General features: G+C 41.4%; 1 non-coding gene across 1 annotated transcript; it reads right to left on the bottom strand.

Annotated features, from left to right (window-relative positions):
- Window positions 1-19,810: 19,810 nt before the first annotated feature.
- Window positions 19,811-19,894, bottom strand: Trnal-cag (transfer RNA leucine (anticodon CAG)). Its single transcript has one exon. It is a non-coding gene; the product is annotated as a tRNA-Leu (tRNA).
- Between the last annotated feature and the right edge of the window lie 299 nt (window positions 19,895-20,193).

Raw genomic sequence — 20,193 nt, 5'->3', positions numbered from 1 at the left:
TCATAAGTGCACTGGCATACACAGAGACATTGAAATAAAATACGCAGATACCATGTTTGGTTGTTGTCACTTAAAGTAACTGCACAGTTTTTGTTGGGACTAATTGGCGTTTCTTTACAGAAGAACATAGTCACAATAGGGATTTTTCAAATAGTAAGCAATAGCAATAGCTTCTCCGATCTTTTTCTCATTATATGTGCTGTAAATTACTAAAAACAAATTGTGCTTCTGCTGCTGCCAACAAACATCACATACTGATGTGGTGCTAGCAAATATTGTGAAATATCTATTTCAAATGATCAGTCACCATCAAAATTAAATTTGTAGCAAGTATTTTAATTAATAACCCGATGTTCAAAAATTCTAAATGTAAAATTTGAGCTGTTCATGAGATATCAAAATAGATCCTAGTACAATATTGATGATAGGGTTCTGTAATCTAACCTTACTCGAAATTTGTGTGTAATACAACTGTTGTGTGTGTCGTTGAATCCTACTCACTTTATGAATGTATTACATCCTTTTCGATATATTTTCAGAATGTGACAGAATCTGTACTCTTCGAGCTAATACGTTATCAGACTCGTTTCCTTCACTATGTGAATTCTGGAAATGGGAGACCAGTTTACAGTATATTACTTTTCGGAATCTTTTTTTTAAAGTAATTAGCTCTGTATTTAAATGGAAGTGAGGCAGTCAGTTTGATTTTGTTATAGGTGCTAAATAAAAAGCTATTACCATGTATTGTACAAAAGCTAAAAGAACAGAAACCGTGCACATTTAAAGTTAACATTAATTATCATTGTTGCGGAGCAGACCTTACTTTCCAGTTCTGCACAGTTCTGGTCAAACAAACTAGGTACGTGACAACAATCTCGCCCGTACAAAACGACACTGAGAATTTGAGCTTTAGGTTCGACACCCTGTGGGTCATCTCCTTACAGCCCGAAAAAGTGATTAACATTTTCTTCGTCGCGAATTTTCGGTCGTGACTCTCTGCTGAGTGTAGTGTATACATTTCCAGTTAGTGTCATTTGTAGTATGGATCAACAAGCAGCACCTCGTAACACCTGCAGTGATGATGACTTACAGAAAAAGTTGATCTCGGACACATGATTTAGCGCAGGGATCCTCAAACTATTTTGGACAAGTGACCCCTTTTCCAAAATGAACTGTTACCTCAGACCCCCATGGCCAAATTACCTAATTTTAAGATCAACCCCTTTATTCATAATGGTCCGCTAACTTAAAACAGCTGCTACAGAGTGTTATTTTTCATTCTGACTTAGGTCAATAGAAGAAGACAGAGTGACAATTAGCAATGCTTTAAGTTAGCAGACTATTATGAATAAGGGGGCCTATCTTTAGTTTTTTCCTATTGATACAAAATACCTAGGTACTAAGGTACCAATTCGAAAACTTTTCACTTGGTTAAGTGAGTAAAGTTGACTTCATTTTCTCATCAAAATTTAACAAAATAAAAAGATATACAATTCAGTAAATATCAAGTTTAATTTATAATGATTATTACAAATTAAGTACTTAAAGAATCTTAAGTAAGTTTGTTACCACACTGAAGCTTTTTTCAACTAGATATGATGATGGAAAAGCGATAAGGTATTTTTCAGCAATGTTCCACAATGTAGGATACTGTGTTTCAATGTTGCGTTGCAACCAGAACTTCTGATAGCCTTGGTTGAACTTCTGCTTAAGCTCTTCGTCTGTGCTGATGGTAATCAACTCTTCTTGCATTATCACATTGGCGTCTTCTATGGCTGTGGTATTGCAGGGATTTTTTATCCATTGAGGAATTTGTAAATTTAAAAGATCCTCAAACCTCTCCGTAAAATCCTTGTGTAATTCGTCCAAGTGAGTGACATATAATAACATGTCATCATCTTGAAGCATTTCTGGTAATTTTGACAAATGCGGAAACTGCGAATATTCTTTTCTGCCTAAATTTTGTTTATAAAGGATTAGTTTACCCACGAAGGCCGATATTATTGATTTTGTTTTAATCAAGTTTAGATCGTCACCCTGCAGTTGCAAATTAACTTTGTTGAACATTCCAAAGATATCAGTCAAGTAATAAATATCTGTTTTACAATTGTTCAGATTTTCTTTCAAATTCGGATCTTTTTCTTGTAAAAACTCCAACACAGATTCAAAAATGGCTGAAAATCTTTCTAAGCAAGAGCATCTTAATAGCCAGCGAACTTCAGTGTGCAGAAGTAATCGAGTAAAGACTTCGTCGTTTTCCTCACATAGCTGAGCAAATAACCGAGAGTTCAAAGAATTGCTTCGAATCTTGTTGATAGCATTTATTACATATTGTAAAGACTTATGCAATATAGGACTCAGCTTTTTTGCTACTAAATGCTGCCTGTGAATCACGCAGTGAATGACCAGTACATCAGGCAGTTGTCGCTTTAAGTGAACTATAAAACCACGATGACGACTAACCATAGACGGTGCACCATCAGTCGCAACAGAAACAATGTTGTTCCATGGAATAGCTTTGTCAGTAAAAAATGTTCCATGGCCTGAAAAATCGATTCTCCTCTGGTATCAATCTCTAAATATGTAGCAAAAAGCAGTTCTTGGCACATATTTTCATCTTTGATAAATCGAACATATCCTAACAACAGAGCTTCATTGCCGGGTAATGTAGACTCGTCCAACTGGAGAGAGAATCTGTTGGTCTGTAAGAACATCGCGTCCCATCTCGTCTATGCATCTCTGAACGGTGTTATTTCTTAAAGGTATTCTCTTTAAAATATCATGTGCGGGTTTGTGTAATACATTGTTAAGGATCTCCGCAATGGCTGGTAAGATAAGCTGCTCTCCAATTGTGTGGGGTTTCCCCGACTTCGCTATTAGTAAAGATCTATTATAAGACGCTCGTAAACCATCATCGTCTTTAATAGATGATGACGCAAACATCGATCTTATGGATGGCCCTTTGTCTAGTTTTTCTTTAAGTGCTTGAAAAAATGACAAGGGTTTACTTTTTTGTCAGCATGTACTCTTGATAAGTGGTCATCCATTTTTGAAGACTTCATGGCATCGTTACTGAATACTTTTTCACATATGAGACACATCGGCAAGTGTTGATTTGAGGGAGATGCAATAAATCCGAACTTCAAGTAGTTCAAACTGTATTGTCTGCATTTTTTTTCGTGTCCGCCATCATAAAACTCTCAGTAATCCTGCAAATAAAAAACTACCCAAATGAAAAACAATAATAAACTGTTAAATTTGCACACTATCTTATTTTTATCACACCCAGGTAATGGATTCTTGTTAGGTATTACTGACTTACTCATTGATAAACTTGGATACCTTTATTAGGTAAGTAACTATAGTAGGTAATTAGGTACAGAAAATTCGTATTATGTAAGTAGGTACCTATCAGCATAAGAACGAAAACAAAAGCAATCTGAACACTTCAAAGTTTAGGTACCTACCTACTTAAGAACTTAAGTGTAAGTAATTTTTACAAATACTTTTATACCTACCTATTTAAAATATGTTGTATGTTGTGTTTACCACTTTCTCAGTCACTTTACTTCACTTAATTTAGCTATGTAATAACTTTGTAATCTCTTGAAATAAATGAGCACTTACATGAGTTATTATCGTTCAAGCTCCAACGAATTTCAAAACGCAAATGAACTTTCAACCTAAGTGCAAGCTCGTTAAATAGTAAAATACCAGGAACATGTTTGGACTCGATCATGAATTCGTTCGTGTTAAATCGCGTAAGCGTCAAATAGAGAACAAGTCAAAAAGTGCCGTAAAGACGTAAGCTCGAACTCATTATCTTGCACAAACTTGTCCACACAGACTTGCCGAGTTTTTCATCTTGTACGAACTTGAGACTTTACATTACTACAACAATGCTATTTCCTACAAAAATATTAATTATTCTTAGTACACGTAACACAACATAAACCATACAGTACCTACCTATCTTGAAAGTTTTAAATAAGAACTTGTGTTAATTTAATAGGGGTCGATTTTTAGACCTCGTCGACCCCCAAAATCAGTTTTCGTTTATGTCGACCCCTAGGAAACCGATATCGACCCCAAGGGGTCAATATCGACCACTTTGGGAATCTAGGATTTAGCGCATGACCCAACAATACGCATTCGTGTTGCCTTCCGCCCGTCGGTCAACTTGCGCAGCGCAAGTTCTGAATAGATTTTCCGACTTGCCAAATCTTTGTGAATTCCATCTTTAACACCGATTTCACTACCTCTAAATTCCTCCTACATCAGTCTCAGCGACTGGAGTCGACTTAGTATCAGCGTCCATTGCACAAGCCTAATGTTATTTGCCGTCTTGTTCGTTCACAGTCGACCTGAAAGATGGGCATCATCAGTCACGAGGGTTCTACAAAACGGTCACCCCAGTAAAGTTGTCTGAAGTGGATCCTTATAAGAAGTCGAATTCAGCGAGACCACCAGATAAATCATGTGTCACAGCTTTATTGAATTACATTTTTTATGAAGCAGCTGCCCGTCAAGTTGCTTAATGGTAGGCCAGTTTGTTTTTATCACTTATTTAAGAAATAATTTCAAAGACCTGTTCTTATAGTGTGTGAGATAACACTTCTTTCTAGCTGTCATCAGCTAGCACCGTATTTTCTGTATTGTTGGATTCGATAGATACGGGACATAACGTTGTTTTGTTCGCAATGTGTTTATGCAAACGAAGGAGAAGGAACTTCTAGTGCGGCGTGGTTCAAAGGCACCTTGTCGTTAATTACTGCTGAAGTGTCAACTGCATGATCACGGAGGGCACGTAACCCTGAAAAAGTTGAGAAATACAAAAGCTGACAAGAGAAGTGAATCGCCCTGAAGACATGATTGTATGTCAATATAACTTCGTACACGTCCGCACCATCAGCGGGTATGTAAAACATGAGAGTTGCAACTCCCTGACAGTGGGAACAGCTAGCCAATTTTTTTAGTTTCGTTTCCGTATAATGTTGTTACCAGGCCTGATAGGGTCGCGATCAGTGTCAAATGTTGAGTGATTACTGTGAATAACATGGAGATAACAGTGTTTGAAGAGGGCCTCATTGCGTGTTACCATTTGTCCAGCTGGTAGCATCGCGCAGAATCCAGATTTGTGACGCATTCGGATGTGACAGCGGCCCGATGTTGCACGGTATATGAACATGAGGGCAATCATCCTAGTCTTCAGGGCTCCGGTCGACGACGGCTGACCACCATAAGGAAGAATCGCTGTACTGTTCACCTAGCCCATCGTACCCCGTCATATCTTAGCCTGCCATCTTAGGACAAGTCGCCGGCCGGAGTGGCTGAGCGGTTCTAGGCGCTACAGTCTGGAACCGCGCGACCGCTACGGTTGCAGGTTCGAATCCTGCCTCGGGCATGGATGTGTGTGGTGTCCTTAGGTTAGTTAGGTTTAAGTAGTTCTAAGTGCTAGGGGACTGCTGACCTCAGATGTTAAGTCCCATAGTGCTCAGAGCCATTTGAACCATACTACGTTCCACCAAAAAGGGATTTCTGCCCTGAGTGTAGCCTAGCCGTGGCATACTGGCGAATTCTGTCTGTTAGGAACGAATCTATGCTCAAGAGGTCCTCTACTATTCCTGAGAGTGCTAAGGACAGTAAACCTCACATACCTGAGAGAACGAGTACGAAATGGGCGGAGTTGTGGGATTCATCGTACAAGACCTGTTATCCGTTTCTTCTTCTTCTTTTCCTGTTGTCTTCTGTCGTTTCGCTACGAGGTCGGCAATGCTGTATCGATTTTGGCAGTCTTCGTGGCATTTGATGACTGGATGGCCTCCCTGGCACTCCCCCCTCCCTCCCCACTTCACCCAGAAACGAATCTGTGTACTTCATTTTCCTGCATGCACCATAGATTGCATGTTCAAGTGTAAGAACGTTTTCTAAGTGTTTAATTAGCGTGTATCTGTGGTGGGACGTCGGTACCAGCCGATATTTACCTAGCTAGATGTGGAAAACCACCTACAAAACAACATCCAGATTGGCCAACTCACCAACCTTCGTCATTAGTCGTCGAGGCGTATTCTATACGGAATTGGTACGCCTCCCTGCATACTGAAAACAGCCACCCTCGGATACCCGAACGTGTTGTTTGCTCTCTCTTGATAAAGCAAACATATGTTTGCAGTTTTTTTTAGAAAAAAACGTCATTGCGGACAGATAACTATCATTTTAAGGCACATTCCTGAGGTTTTAGTGAAGATTGAAAGGCTTACTATAATGTCCTTCATCTGATCTAGATTTGCTTAAACTTCAGGCTGAAGTATAAATTATTTCCTTGTCTTATAATTTTTTTGTCCATAGGCGACGAACTGTCTCTGCAGTTTTATTTGTGTAATGTATATTTTCTTCTTTCGGCTTTGCATGTATACCTTTGACGTAAGGTCACGAAATTGATCACGCCATTCATTCGGTCCGCTGACGACAGACTTGTCAACATTTAAATAAACCAACAGATGTAAGTAAGACACCGCCTACGGATCGGAAGTGATTCACACTAGATTGTCAAAGGGTACAACTGCTGCTTCCATTTACTCTGTAACTGCGCATCTTTCGTTTTAGTTCTGGAAGACTTTAAATTTTATGTTTCATGTTTTAGTTTCAAAACAGTTGCGGTTCGTTTGGGTAGTCGTAACCTTACTGTCACGTTTTAGTACAGAGGCGATGGGAGGATATGCGCTTGGAGCAGTAAACGAGCGACAAATAAGTGCCACTTTTCTGGGAAACTGTTACGCGGGAGACATGTCGTAAACAAAAACTCGAGAGATGTGAAGTCGCCTGCCAGTCAGAGAGTCGGAATCCATTCATTAATGACTCGTCAGTCAATTGGTTGCATAGCGCACTTCCAATAAAAACCATTGTATCTTTCATCGTATTCACTTCAGATCGATTCGCTCTTTTGACGTACACATTTCAGCTTATATACTTTGTTTACATATTAATTACATTTAATGATTCTACGCGGGAGACATGTCGTAAACAAAAACTCGAGAGATGTGAAGTCGCCTGCCAGTCAGAGAGTCGGAATCCATTCATTAATGACTCGTCAGTCAATTGATTGCATAGCGCACTTCCAATAAAAACCATTGTATCTTTCATCGTATTCACTTCAGATCGATTCGCTCTTTTGACGTACACATTTCAGCTTATATACTTTGTTTACATATTAATTACATTTAATGATTCTACGCGGGAGACATGTCGTAAACAAAAACTCGAGAGATGTGAAGTCGCCTGCCAGTCAGAGAGTCGGAATCCATTCATTAATGACTCGTCAGTCAATTGATTGCATAGCGCACTTCCAATAAAAACCATTGTATCTTTCATCGTATTCACTTCAGATCGATTCGCTCTTTTGACGTACACATTTCAGCTTATATACTTTGTTTACATATTAATTACATTTAATGATTCTTCATTAAGCTATTCATATTTCAGAACAATACTTTGGTGTCAGTCGTGTGTATACTGTACAAGATTGTTTTTTAAATGTAATTTCTCATACTGCGTCTACTTTTTTACATATCATCATATGTCTAAGCCTGTCTTGCCTTAGTAGTACTCTTTCACTTCTTAGCATTCCGTTGAGTAATGGGTTAACGGCTCCTCTTCACTTAAATGCAAAACTAGACTAGCTACTAATTTGTTGTTGTCTGTCAATACTTTCAACAACGAATTTTCTTAAAACTTTCTTTTTATTCGTGTTATTTGCCCCTAATTCCGACATTACTACAGCGAAATTCTTTTGAAGTAGTTCACAAACTGCCACCAATAGTTCACAGTGGAACGACGACACTGAAACGAAATAACAAACTCTGTGACCTTGGAGCAGTTTTAATTTACCTTGACTGTCAGACAGCGGAAAATTGCCAGAATGAATCTTTCACACTGCAGCGGAGTGTGCGGCGATCTGAAACTTCCTGGCACACTAAAACTGTGTGTTAGAGTGGGACTAAAAGCTGGAATCTTGTCTTTCGCGAGCAGTGTTCTTACCAACCATTTTTTTATTCTATCATTTTCGATTTGTTTCTTCGTTATTTGTCGTCAGTGAATCAGTGTGGCTGTCGCCTGACATCACACCACAGTCCGACGATGAGAACAATACTGTTTTTTATTACAGAGCTGAACTACCGTATCGGCTACACTGGATGCTGTGAAACAGTACTCCCACTCACATAATATCATAAATAGCTCACTGACGATAATGGAGCGTGGGCGTATCAGAACAAAGGGTTCCGTCGTTCTCTTATGTAAAAAAAATCAGCCAGTTGCCCTAGCTCCCCTTACGTTAACAAACCCCTCACTTGGGCTGTTGTTTTGTTTATTTAGGACGTCATGGGCAATAACTATCATTATAAATGAAATTAATGGTCTATAACTGTCATTTCAATTACTATAATGTACAGCAAGATAGTGGCCGAGTAGTGCACATGCATTCATGTTTACCCACGTGCCATGATAAAGACGGTAATTTGTGACCAAAAAATGGCATCTTCCATCCCCCACTGGTTCACTGTGCTCCATTTGGTCCTTCGCCCACCACAATGTTGCAGTATGCTCCTATTGGTCTTTCTCTCACCACCGTCCCCACTCCCGCAGTGTCCCAGCAACCTAAGAGATGACAGGGCATTCATAGTCTTTACCTCGCTCGAGGAACACCATCAAACATCTGCAATTTCCAGCACAATAATGCACCCGAATGCTATTTTACCGATTTTCTTAAAGAGTACGGACGTAAATAAGGAACTTAACACTCTTCCTAGTCTGAATACCAGCACAGCTGATAATTACCGTCCACAAGAATCCCTAAACAGGATAACTAACAACAATACCTTCCATCTAAAACATGTAACAACAAATACGGCAAGAAAAGCAATAATGAGAATCTCTTCTGATGCAATAGGCAACGACAGTATCGGTATAACCATGATTAAGAATGTTGCCGATATCTTAGTGCCTGTCTTAACTGACATATTTAATTTTTCCCTCGTGAACGGAATATATCCCACTGCATGGAAAAGAAGCCTAATTCGACCCATCCCTAAGATCGAAAACCCGCAACTGCCTAGTGATTACCGACCAATTAGCATACTGCCTGCTGTTTCCAAAGCACTTGAATATATTGTTCATGACCAAATCACTGAACACTTGCATGAATTCAGCCTATATGACAAATTTCAATCCGGTTTCCGTAAACATCACAGCACAAACACTGCTCTAATTAAAGTAACTGATGACCTGAAATATGCCATCGACAATCGAAAGGCAACAATATTGACGCTACTGGACTTCAGCAAAGCTTTTGACACTGTTAACTGCAACAGCTTAATTTCTCTGAAAGTGCAATGAGATGGTTTGAAAGCTACTTAAAAGACAGACAGCAATGTGTTGTCTGCGTAAATGAAAAATCTTCCTGGAAACATGTTTCCTCGGGAGTGCCACAAGGATCAGTCTTAGGACCACTTTTGTTTTCTTTATATGTCAACGATATTTCATCGGTTCTGTCCTCCTGTAAATATCATTTCTATGCCGACGACCTCCAGATCTACCTAAGCGTCAGACCTGAAGATGTAAACACTGAAATCGCTCAGATGAATGATGATCTGTCTTCAGTAGTGACATGGGCGAAAAACCTGGGGCTTAAACTAAATCCAAAAAAGACGCAAGTAATCTTAATAGCCCATCAGAAATTAATAAGTTCAGATTTCCGCGAACGGCTACCTCCTATTCTGCTCGACGGTACTCCAATACCATATCAGAAAACAGTGAAGAACTTGGGTGTAACTTTGGACGAGCATCTCAACTGGGCGGAGAATATAGTCGCAGTGTGCCGAAAGACGTCTGCTTGTCTCTATGCTCTCAAAAAGTTTCGGAACATATTTCCACAGGACTTGAAACGCCAGCTCGTGCAAGCACTCGTTCTACCGAACCTCCACTATTGTGATGTGATTCAACAAGGCATGAGCAGTGAAAACAAAAGACGGCTAGAGCTAACCATGAATGCCTGTGTGCGTTACACCTGCAACATTCGCCGATACGATCATGTTAGTGCTTCATACTCCCAGCTAGGGTGGCTGCGGCCGGACAAATTGCGCGACTACCACACTCTATGTCTACTCCACCGACTCCTCGAGGCGCAAACACCCCAGTACCTTGCTTCAGAGATTAAAAACCTGTCATGTCATCATAATCGAAACACGAGGTCACTCTTATTTGGTATCCTAACTGTGCCCACTCACAAAACAAAAACTTTTGCAAACTCCTTCTCAGTTGCCGCTGTCCGCCTCTGGAACAAACTGCCCCTTACCTTGCGCAAAATTCAATCTCCTGCTGCTTTTAAGAAGAAGTTGAAGCATTTCCTACTATCATCCTTATAAAGTTCTCCACAAAATTAATGTACAAGGACAATCCCCTCATCTGTCAAATAGCAAAGCTAGCGTCTCCTATGTTGCTCCTGAGATGCCTTCCTCTTCATCTATCTCTATTACCCACGCAATATTCTTTTCCTTTATATTTCCTTAATTATGTTTCATCATGTCTCTCTATTCTTCTCCTCCCTTCACCATGAGTCTCCCTCATACTCCCTGCTGCCAGCACTCCTATCTCAAATCTGTCTGTTCAATAATGTCTAATTATAACAGTACTTGTGATCTAAGAATATAAACTCTATATGTATGTATTTTTCCAGGTGTACCTTTCAAATTGTTTATTTCACTTTTTGTACTAGATGTAGTTTAACATGCCTACTAAAACATATGAATGTAAAATAAGTAGAATGCCTGGTTAGATGTAAGAGAGGGCCTGATGGCCCTAATCTTGCCAGGTTAAATAAATAAATAAATAAATAAATAAATAAATAAATGTAGAGTAAAAAACATTCTTGCACAAGAATATGGGAGCTAGTGACTAACCCACAGTGCATAACATGCAATCAAACGTAAATGTTTTTGGGTAGTCACCGACACACACTTGTGTGGCAGCCCAGTAACACAGGAGGAGCGGTTCGATCGCTGAACAGAGAAGCTGCTTTTGAGAAATACTCACATAACTGCCACCATTCACATGATGAACGCATAACATTCTCGCCAGCGAACTGAGCATTTTCAAACACTATTAAAGTATTGAAATCATGACCAGAAGACATGCACACAACTATACGCTTACTGTTTCTCCCATTTAGACTGACATAACTGTGAGTAGAAAAACCTTGATACGTCAGGTACGCCACTGCAACAGCAAGGATGGTGGCGCTATCGTACGTGATAGCTGTAACTCACTGTCGTAGAAGGACAGTTCTTTTATGTCGTCCTGCGACGTTTCGCTGGTGGACCACTGCTGCAGATGCGCTAGAAGCTTAAAGTCTGACGAAATAGTTGGTGGAAATCTGAGGTCTGACAAATCTGGTAACTGCAGTGGAAAATCGAATGTCTCCAATAAATTAGTTTGGTCAACTGTATTATCATCAGGAGTTGGCTGCACCGTAGGAGAACGAAAATATTAGTAAATGGATAATAATAATAATAATAATAATAATTTAATGAAAAAGAGAGAGGTGGAGGAATTAATATTTACGTTCTAATCAAGCAGAGATGATCTCTGATGCTTCGTGCTGGTGCTCTTATCAGATCGAAGTAGAGACTAAGACCATTATTCCTCATTAATTACGTCTTAAGTAAACAAAGCAAGAACCCAAAGCAGGGTTTTGTTTACATGAGGGGAGCTAGGGCAACAGGTGAGTTTGTTTGTATAACAGAACAATGGACTCCTTTGGTATGATATGCCCACTACCCCACTGCTACTGATGAGCCTCTATCATCAGACAAGAGTGATCTTCAACCTCAAGATGAATGTTGTGTGGCTCAGCTGTTAAGAGAATTGTCCCCAAGTAACAATGTTCCTGTTTTGAGTGCTGGTCAGGCAAATAGTTTAACAAAATTGTTGAGGCTTTCGTGGCCACTTGTTGACAAACTGCCGATTGGCTTCTGTCTCGGGTTCTTCGGCCGACGTTCATCTAATGATTTTTCTGACGTTTCGCCAGCACGAGTGGCTGGCATTGTCAAAGCTTCACCCTCCATTGCCGGTGGTGAACTGGAGCCGAGCTCGCGGGCGCAGACTATATGTACCTGGCGCGCCAACGTCCGAGGGCTTCTCCGCGGTCATTTCCGGTGCGGTTCTCCTCTTGCTACCTGCGACGGTCGTTCGCTGCAGTACGGGAAGCCAGGATCCGTTGACCTTAAGGCTTTCCTCTTTCTTGTTCAAACTGTTCGCGTGTTTTTGTATTTCTACAGCTTCTCTGAACAAGCGCGTGTGATAGTGGTTCTCTACAGCCAGAACTTCCGTGTCGGCGAATTTTATTACGTGGTCGGTCTCATTCAGTGCGTGTTCTGCCACGGCCGATTTCTCCACCTGCCCCAACCTGCAATGTCGCTTATGCTCCTTGATCCTGGTGTTAATGGATCGTCCAGTCATCCCGACATAAACTTTTCCGCATGTGCATGGTATGCGGTATATTCCCGACATTGAAAGTGGGTCTCTTTTCTCCTTCGCCGATCTAAGACACTCTTTGATCTTCCTTGTCGGTTTGAAGATCGTCTTTACGCCATGTTTGCGCAATATACGGCCGATTCTGTCCGTCACTCTGGGAATGTATGGCAGAAAGGCCGTACCCGACATTTCTTTTTCTGGTTCCTTACTTCGCCGAGTGTTTGGCTCAGTTACACTTCTAATATAATTTGTGGAGTACCCATTGCTCCTCAGGACTGTTTCCAGGTGTTGCATTTCTCGTTTGAGGTGTTGCGGCTCACATATTCGTCCTGCTCTCGTTACGAGCGTACTAATCATGCCCCTTTTCTGGCTCGGGTGGTGGTTTGACAGTTTGTGCAGGTATCGGTCCGTGTGAGTCGGTTTTCGATACACGCTGTGTCCCAGGTTTTCGCCGTCCCTTGTGACCAGCACATCTAGAAATGGCAGTTTCTTGTCCTTTTCTACTTCCATGGTAAATGTTATGTTGGCATGGAGGCTGTTCAAGTGTCTTAGGAAGTCACCGAGCTGTTCTTCACCATGGCCATGGTGAAGAACAGCTCGGTGACTTCCTAAGACACTTGAACAGCCTCCATGCCAACATAACATTTACCATGGAAGTAGAAAAGGACAAGAAACTGCCATTTCTAGATGTGCTGGTCACAAGGGACGGCGAAAACCTGGGACACAGCGTGTATCGAAAACCGACTCACACGGACCGATACCTGCACAAACTGTCAAACCACCACCCGAGCCAGAAAAGGGGCATGATTAGTACGCTCGTAACGAGAGCAGGACGAATATGTGAGCCGCAACACCTCAAACGAGAAATGCAACACCTGGAAACAGTCCTGAGGAGCAATGGGTACTCCACAAATTATATTAGAAGTGCAACTGAGCCAAACACTCGGCGAAGTAAGGAACCAGAAAAAGAAATGTCGGGTACGGCCTTTCTGCCATACATTCCCAGAGTGACGGACAGAATCGGCCGTATATTGCGCAAACATGGCGTAAAGACGATCTTCAAACCGACAAGGAAGATCAAAGAGTGTCTTAGATCGGCGAAGGAGAAAAGAGACCCACTTTCAATGTCGGGAATATACCGCATACCATGCACATGCGGAAAAGTTTATGTCGGGATGACTGGACGATCCATTAACACCAGGATCAAGGAGCATAAGCGACATTGCAGGTTGGGGCAGGTGGAGAAATCGGCCGTGGCAGAACACGCACTGAATGAGACCGACCACGTAATAAAATTCGCCGACACGGAAGTTCTGGCTGTAGAGAACCACTATCACACGCGCTTGTTCAGAGAAGCTGTAGAAATACAAAAACACGCGAACAGTTTGAACAAGAAAGAGGAAAGCCTTAAGGTCAACGGATCCTGGCTTCCCGTACTGCAGCGAACGACCGTCGCAGGTAGCAAGAGGAGAACCGCACCGGAAATGACCGCGGAGAAGCCCTCGGACGTTGGCGCGCCAGGTACATATAGTCTGCGCCCGCGAGCTCGGCTCCAGTTCACCACCGGCAATGGAGGGTGAAGCTTTGACAATGCCAGCCACTCGTGCTGGCGAAACGTCAGAAAAATCATTAGATGAACGTCGGCCGAAGAACCCGAGACAGAAGCCAATCGGCAGTTTGTCAAATAGTTTAAATCTGCCAGGCAGTTTCTGCAGAAATTAGTTTCGTGGTTAAATGTTTGATTCAAGTAGTAACATTCAGAAGAAATAATCCTTATTAGTTATTTGGGTGCTGAGCGGTGCAGAGACAGAGGAAGACGAGCAAAGAAGGAGGAAAGCGTGGACAAGACTGTCGATAGATACGAGAAACGTTGGAAGGGGCGTGCTCTCTCAATGCTTACAGAGATCTAAGGTTAGCGATCGCATGCAACTTACTTCTTTAAATTGACTAGACGTGTTATGGATGGATTACCGTGTTTCATTACGCTCTGCTGTTGCAAGGAACTTAACAGTGATCGTAACACAGGACTGTTTTAAAAGAATGTATTTGGCGATGTACAGTGCGTTTTACGCAAGACAAAAGCGCTGTGCCCGGCGTTGCACGAGATCTAATAGGATATGGGGAGCTCACGATCGCTGGTAACCTTCAGGAACGTTGCTCGTACTGCGTTGTGTGGACTTGTGTCCACTAGTAAGCAATTTCCGCAAGTGGCTTCCAGAATCTGACTCTGCAAGTTCTTTGACGTTGGAACACATATAGCAAGTCGACTTCGGCAAGTTTCGTCACCTTCCAGACGTAGTTGCCGCAAGTTAGTGGAAACAGTTCCTTGCAGTTTGCTGCAAGTACGTGCCGAAATCGCCAGTTTTTTGGAGTTTTTCTCAAACTTGCAGAAGTTTTCTGTGTTCAATACCGGTGCGAAAATGTTAACGTTGAAAAGGAGAATGATGCAAGGACTTATGGGCCGAAACGAATGTCCCACCGAAACCCATAAAAGCCTATGGAGTGGTTAGAAACAGTGTGAAACTTGTAAGGGCGTTGCAGGGGAAATTATGCTAAGAAATAATTGTTAAGAAAAAAACTGATACATTGTGCCGTTTCCGAGTTGTTTAGTTCTGAAGTTAGCCAGTCAGGTCGTTTTGCACATAAATTCAAGGACTTGCACGCGCTGACATGTGGTAATGTGCAGACATCTTTCGGGCCGTGAGTAACCAGTTGTTCAGACGCTCATTTCCAGTGAAAATGTGCCTTTATTCGGAAGTGATGAATTGAAGCTACATGAGCAAATGCTACGTTTGTTAGGTTTGAGGAAACCAAACAAAGAACAAGTTTGGCGACAGTATCTCTACCAGGCTGCTTGAATATACGCGTGCAACGACCTGATTGACTAACTTCAATGCTAAATAACTCCAAAAAGGCGCAACGTATCGAATTTTTTCTTAATTATTATTTGTCAGCGCAACTTCCCCTGCAACACCCTTACAAACTTTCACACAGCTTCTGACCACTCTACATAGTTGGCCACCGTTAGCAAAGGAAGTACGAAGTGAATTTACCGATTTCCAGAAGGGGAAGTAGAATGGCACCACAGAAGTCTTTAAATTTTACCTTATTTTTTGATGTTAGCGTAAGCATACATGCATTGTATTTGTTGTGAAAGTAATAAATACTGATCGCAAAAATTAAAAGCGATTTCTTGGTGATATAACCTGCTGCATTTTTGTATCCTGTTTTCGGCTATTTGATTGTACTATGGACAAGTGAGGAAACTTCCTGATTAATTTGTCTTTCGCGTGCAAGTGCTCAGTGAACACTTGCCCGCAAAGTTGAAATGTCACACATTCGAGTCCTGGTTCGGCAAATGCTTTTAGTCTGTTAGAAAGTTTCAAATCAGCGTACACTCCGCTGGAGAGTGATAATTCAATCTGTAATACACAAGATATGTTCGATACTTGCATTCGAGATTTTCCGAAAGTTTTTATTCTGATAAAAGTCCTCTGATTTTAGTTCATGCGATTGTATTTCATCATGGCTTAATTACGTACGGCTCTGTAGTCTTTCCTTCACCCACACATATATTTTTCTTTTCCGTTGCGATTTTTATTTCAGTAATAATAATGCAACAACGGTAGCAACTGCTCTGGTTTTTAATCACGACACTGTAACCTTCCAATTAGCTGGCTCACGTCTCGACTCAAGTGGAAACACTTCTGCTAGTACAATGGACTGCAAAAGGTAGGGACGAAAGTAGCTTTCGAATTACGTGTCAGTGTCAAGTAACGTGCTCGACGAAACTTGAACCATATGTAGAAAGTACAGTATAGTACAGAAGATAACTGAAAGAAATACACCGTGAGGCGAACAGAGCCGGCCGGAGTGGCCGAGCGGTTCTAGGCTCTACAGTCTGGAACCGCGCGACCGCTGCGGTAGCAGGTTCGAATCCTCAATTGGGCATGGATGTGTGTGATGTCCTTAGGTTAGTTAGGTTTAAGCAGTTCTAAGTTCTAGGGGACTGATGACCTCAGAAGTTAAGTCCCATAGTGCTCAGAGCCATTTTTGAGACGAACAGAAATGACACTTTTATTCAAAGACAATAATCACACTGAAGTTACCGCTGTTTATGACAGTCCACTGGACATTACAAAAGGTGGGACATGGTTCTTAACGGAGTGTGTAATGATCAAGGACGCAAATGATGCTCTGCAACATGCTGCCATGCTGGCCGCAATATTGGCAAGGAGTTCCTGTGGTATGGCGTTCTACTCCTCCACCAGCGTGCTGGTTGGTCGATGGTGCATGTGGACGTACCGCAGGTACCAGGTCTACGGGAAAATCCGGAAAGAACTTTAAGCTGCTAATAGTTTTGCAACAAACAGAGATCTTCAAAAATGGTTCAAATGGCTCTAAGCAGTATGGGACTTAACTTCTGAGGTCATCAGTCCCCTACACTTAGAACTACTTAAACCTAACTAACCTAAGGATATCACACACATCCATGCCCGATTGAGGATTCGAACCTGCGACCGTAGCAGCAGCGTGGTTCCGGACTGAAGCGCCTAGAACCACTCGGCCATAGTGTCCGGCTCTGTTCGTCTCACGGTGTATTTCTTTCAGTTATCTTCTGTACTATACTGTACTTTCTATACATGGTTCAAGATCATCCCTCTCTAACAGTTTCCAAGTTATGATTTTTTGAAATGGCTGTGGTACTTCATGGAACACACTAGATTGTTCACTACCTATCAGAATTTAGGTTTGGTGCAAAAAGATAGATTCAGTAATTCTCTTGCACTAACGTGACAACATATTCTTGTTTGCAATTATGCGAAGGCTTTGATGCAATTGTTGAAAATTTTCAGGACTTCAACTTCCTCAAATTGTTTATGGATTAGAGTCTTGGCGATCAATGTTTCTGAACCTACTGTAAATCATATTGTTCATAATATTTGCTCCAAAGAATAAGATTTTTATACTACGCCTGTACATAGTATAAAAATCGTACTATTTGGATATCAGTATCATGCCTATACATGATACAGATGGAAATGGAATAAAAAAAACACCTATTTAAAAGAGTTATTTCGCTTTAAACAAGACTTTTCTGATCAACTATTTGAGCGGAGCGAAAACAAAGACGCCATAGAAATTCAATGTATTTCTCTCCTAATTTTCATAGACAAACGAAGGGGGGAACTGGAAAATTTGGTATCAAACTGTCCGGCGTGATGTCTAGTTTTGAAAAAAAAAAAGAAAAAAAATTGCCTGCATGTAAATAGGGTAATTTTGCAATACTTATTCATTTGACAGAAAATTGAAATATTGCACATACAACTGCCACTAGTTACATAAATAAAGTGTTAAAAAGGTCGTCTGTTCAAAGCCTAGCCATTCTGCGCTTTAAATGTTCCATAGGTATTATCAAAGAAACAAACAGAAACTTAAAAAAAAGGTAGCGGTCATATCTTCTGTGAAAATATTTGTCTAAAAGCAAGAAATGAAATAGAAGAGACAAACATTTGACTCACCTTTGAAGGATACTCAAATCATGTACAGCAAAATAAATGCCAATTGACGGTTTAAAGCACAGCGTTTAACTTGGAATTTTAAAGTGGACGAAAGTACATTTTTCTGGTGGGTTATGTAGATCGTGTAGTCTTATTCGCCGTACATGTTTTCCAACATTATTCAAATTCAGGTAAAATGTTTCTCTAAAATATAATTTCACAATAAATTTGGCCTTTTTCTTTCTATTTTTATTCACAACGTTCAGTGGGACTGAACTTCGATAACTTGACGATTTCCTTTCTGTTATCAGGAAAGTATGCGGACGTCTAGAAGGAGAAAGATAAGGCAGGAGAAAGGGAACACTTCTTAATCTTATGTTGACGCATCAATGCTCATACATATGTATCACTCGTTTCCAATTAACTGGCAGCGAAACTCGCTCACCCAAGTCTGCATTAGCCCCCGCATGAGGAAACAAATTTATTTATAAATACTTTCACCACAGTGTAATCAGTAGTCAGTGGGGATTTCTGACAGCTTCCTGCAACACCCGAGCTCAGTAACTGTCTGTCGCCAGTCGCTTATATCCGTACTTAAAGTCTGAGTAAGTTTGAAGCCCATTACTTCAAGAGCTATTTGTGTTATTGAAACATGTGTGCTATCATCTATCTTTTTTGTCTTATAGCTCCAACTATAACTATCGAAACCTGGTTTTGTTCACAAGAGAATCCGAAGAATTTGTCAAACAAAGCTGCAGTTTTACCAAGCAATATAAACGGATTTTCTGGTGGTGGTGGTGGTGGTTAGTGTTTAACGTCCCGTCGACAACGAGGTCATTAAAGACGGAGCGCAAGCTCGGGTTAGGGAAGGATTGGAAAGGAAATCGGCCGTGCCCTTTCAAAGGAAGCATCCCGGCATTTGCCTGAAACGATTTAGGGAAATCACGGAAAACCTAAATCAGCATGGCCGGAGACGGGATTGAACCGTCGTCCTCCCGAATGCGAGTCCAGTGTGCTAACCAAACGGATTTTCTGCTGTTGGCCCAAGATAGTGGCGCGATGAATAAGTTTTCATTTCTCGTTTTCAGTGAAGCTGTTATCCTGTTTTAATTGTTCCTTGTCCCACTTTCAGTAAAAGAATTCCACTCACGATTTCAAAGCGTTGTCCAACATGGTTTTGAATTCCGGGGAATGTTTTTTACTGTTCTCTCTTTCTCTCCCTAACAGCGAAGAACATGACTTCACTCTCTTAAAAGCGGAGAGGTGATACAGGGATTTTTCTGTGAGTATCTACTATTACGGTTTATATAATATGCAGGAGTACATTTCTCATCATTTTTAAAAACAAATGCAGAACAGCAGCATAAAACGGGGGTCCTTAACTTGAAATATAATCCCGTCTCCCCCCCCCTCCCTTCTTTCATCTGTCGGTAAGTCAATTTCACAAAGAATAAAATTCTAAACTAAAATTTGGCTTTCTGTTGGTGAACAGAGAAATTTATTTTTAAGCTGACCTTTTCTTACGCAGTAATGTACGTGTTGATGATGTCTGAGTGCGTTGCAAATGATTCCAGCCGATACCAACAGAGAAAGTAACGAAGTTGCAGGGCAAAAGCCTGCATGGGCAAGTAAGTAACCTGACTGAACAGGGATTCCGATATGTATATTTCGACAACCAACAAAAAGAAATAAAACTGTAATGCATATAGTTTTGTTCTCAACTATGGTGTGAATTATACCGCCACTTAGTCACTGTGAGTGACACGACGACAGAAAATATTTGTCAGAAGTGGGATTCGAACCCACGCCCACAGAAGTGGACTGCGACCTGAACGCAGCGCCTTAGACCGCTCGGCCATCCTGACTCCGGAGCAGTGCTGCCGCCACTCAGCTTTCGACATACGTGGCGTCCCACTTCTACGCATGCTCCACAGGCGCCAAGTTCTATCGGAGGCAAGTGTGTCAGTGCGGAATTACGTCACAACCCCTCCCCCGCCTCCCGGCGGCTTCGCTCTCCCCTGTACAGGCTGCCCTAGAGCCCTCTTGTCTGCTCCGGGATCTACGGCGCTAGTTCAAGGAGAGCACCCGCGAATACGGACCGGGAAAATGTTACAACTGATTGAGCACTAAGGCTATGGATTCTGCGGCTTAACACGTTAAGGAC

This window comes from Schistocerca nitens, chromosome 1 (genome assembly GCF_023898315.1).
Source record: "Schistocerca nitens isolate TAMUIC-IGC-003100 chromosome 1, iqSchNite1.1, whole genome shotgun sequence".
NCBI lineage: Eukaryota > Metazoa > Arthropoda > Insecta > Orthoptera > Acrididae > Schistocerca > Schistocerca nitens.
Note: the sequence above shows the minus strand (reverse complement) of the source record. Positions and strands in the feature narration are given on the sequence as shown.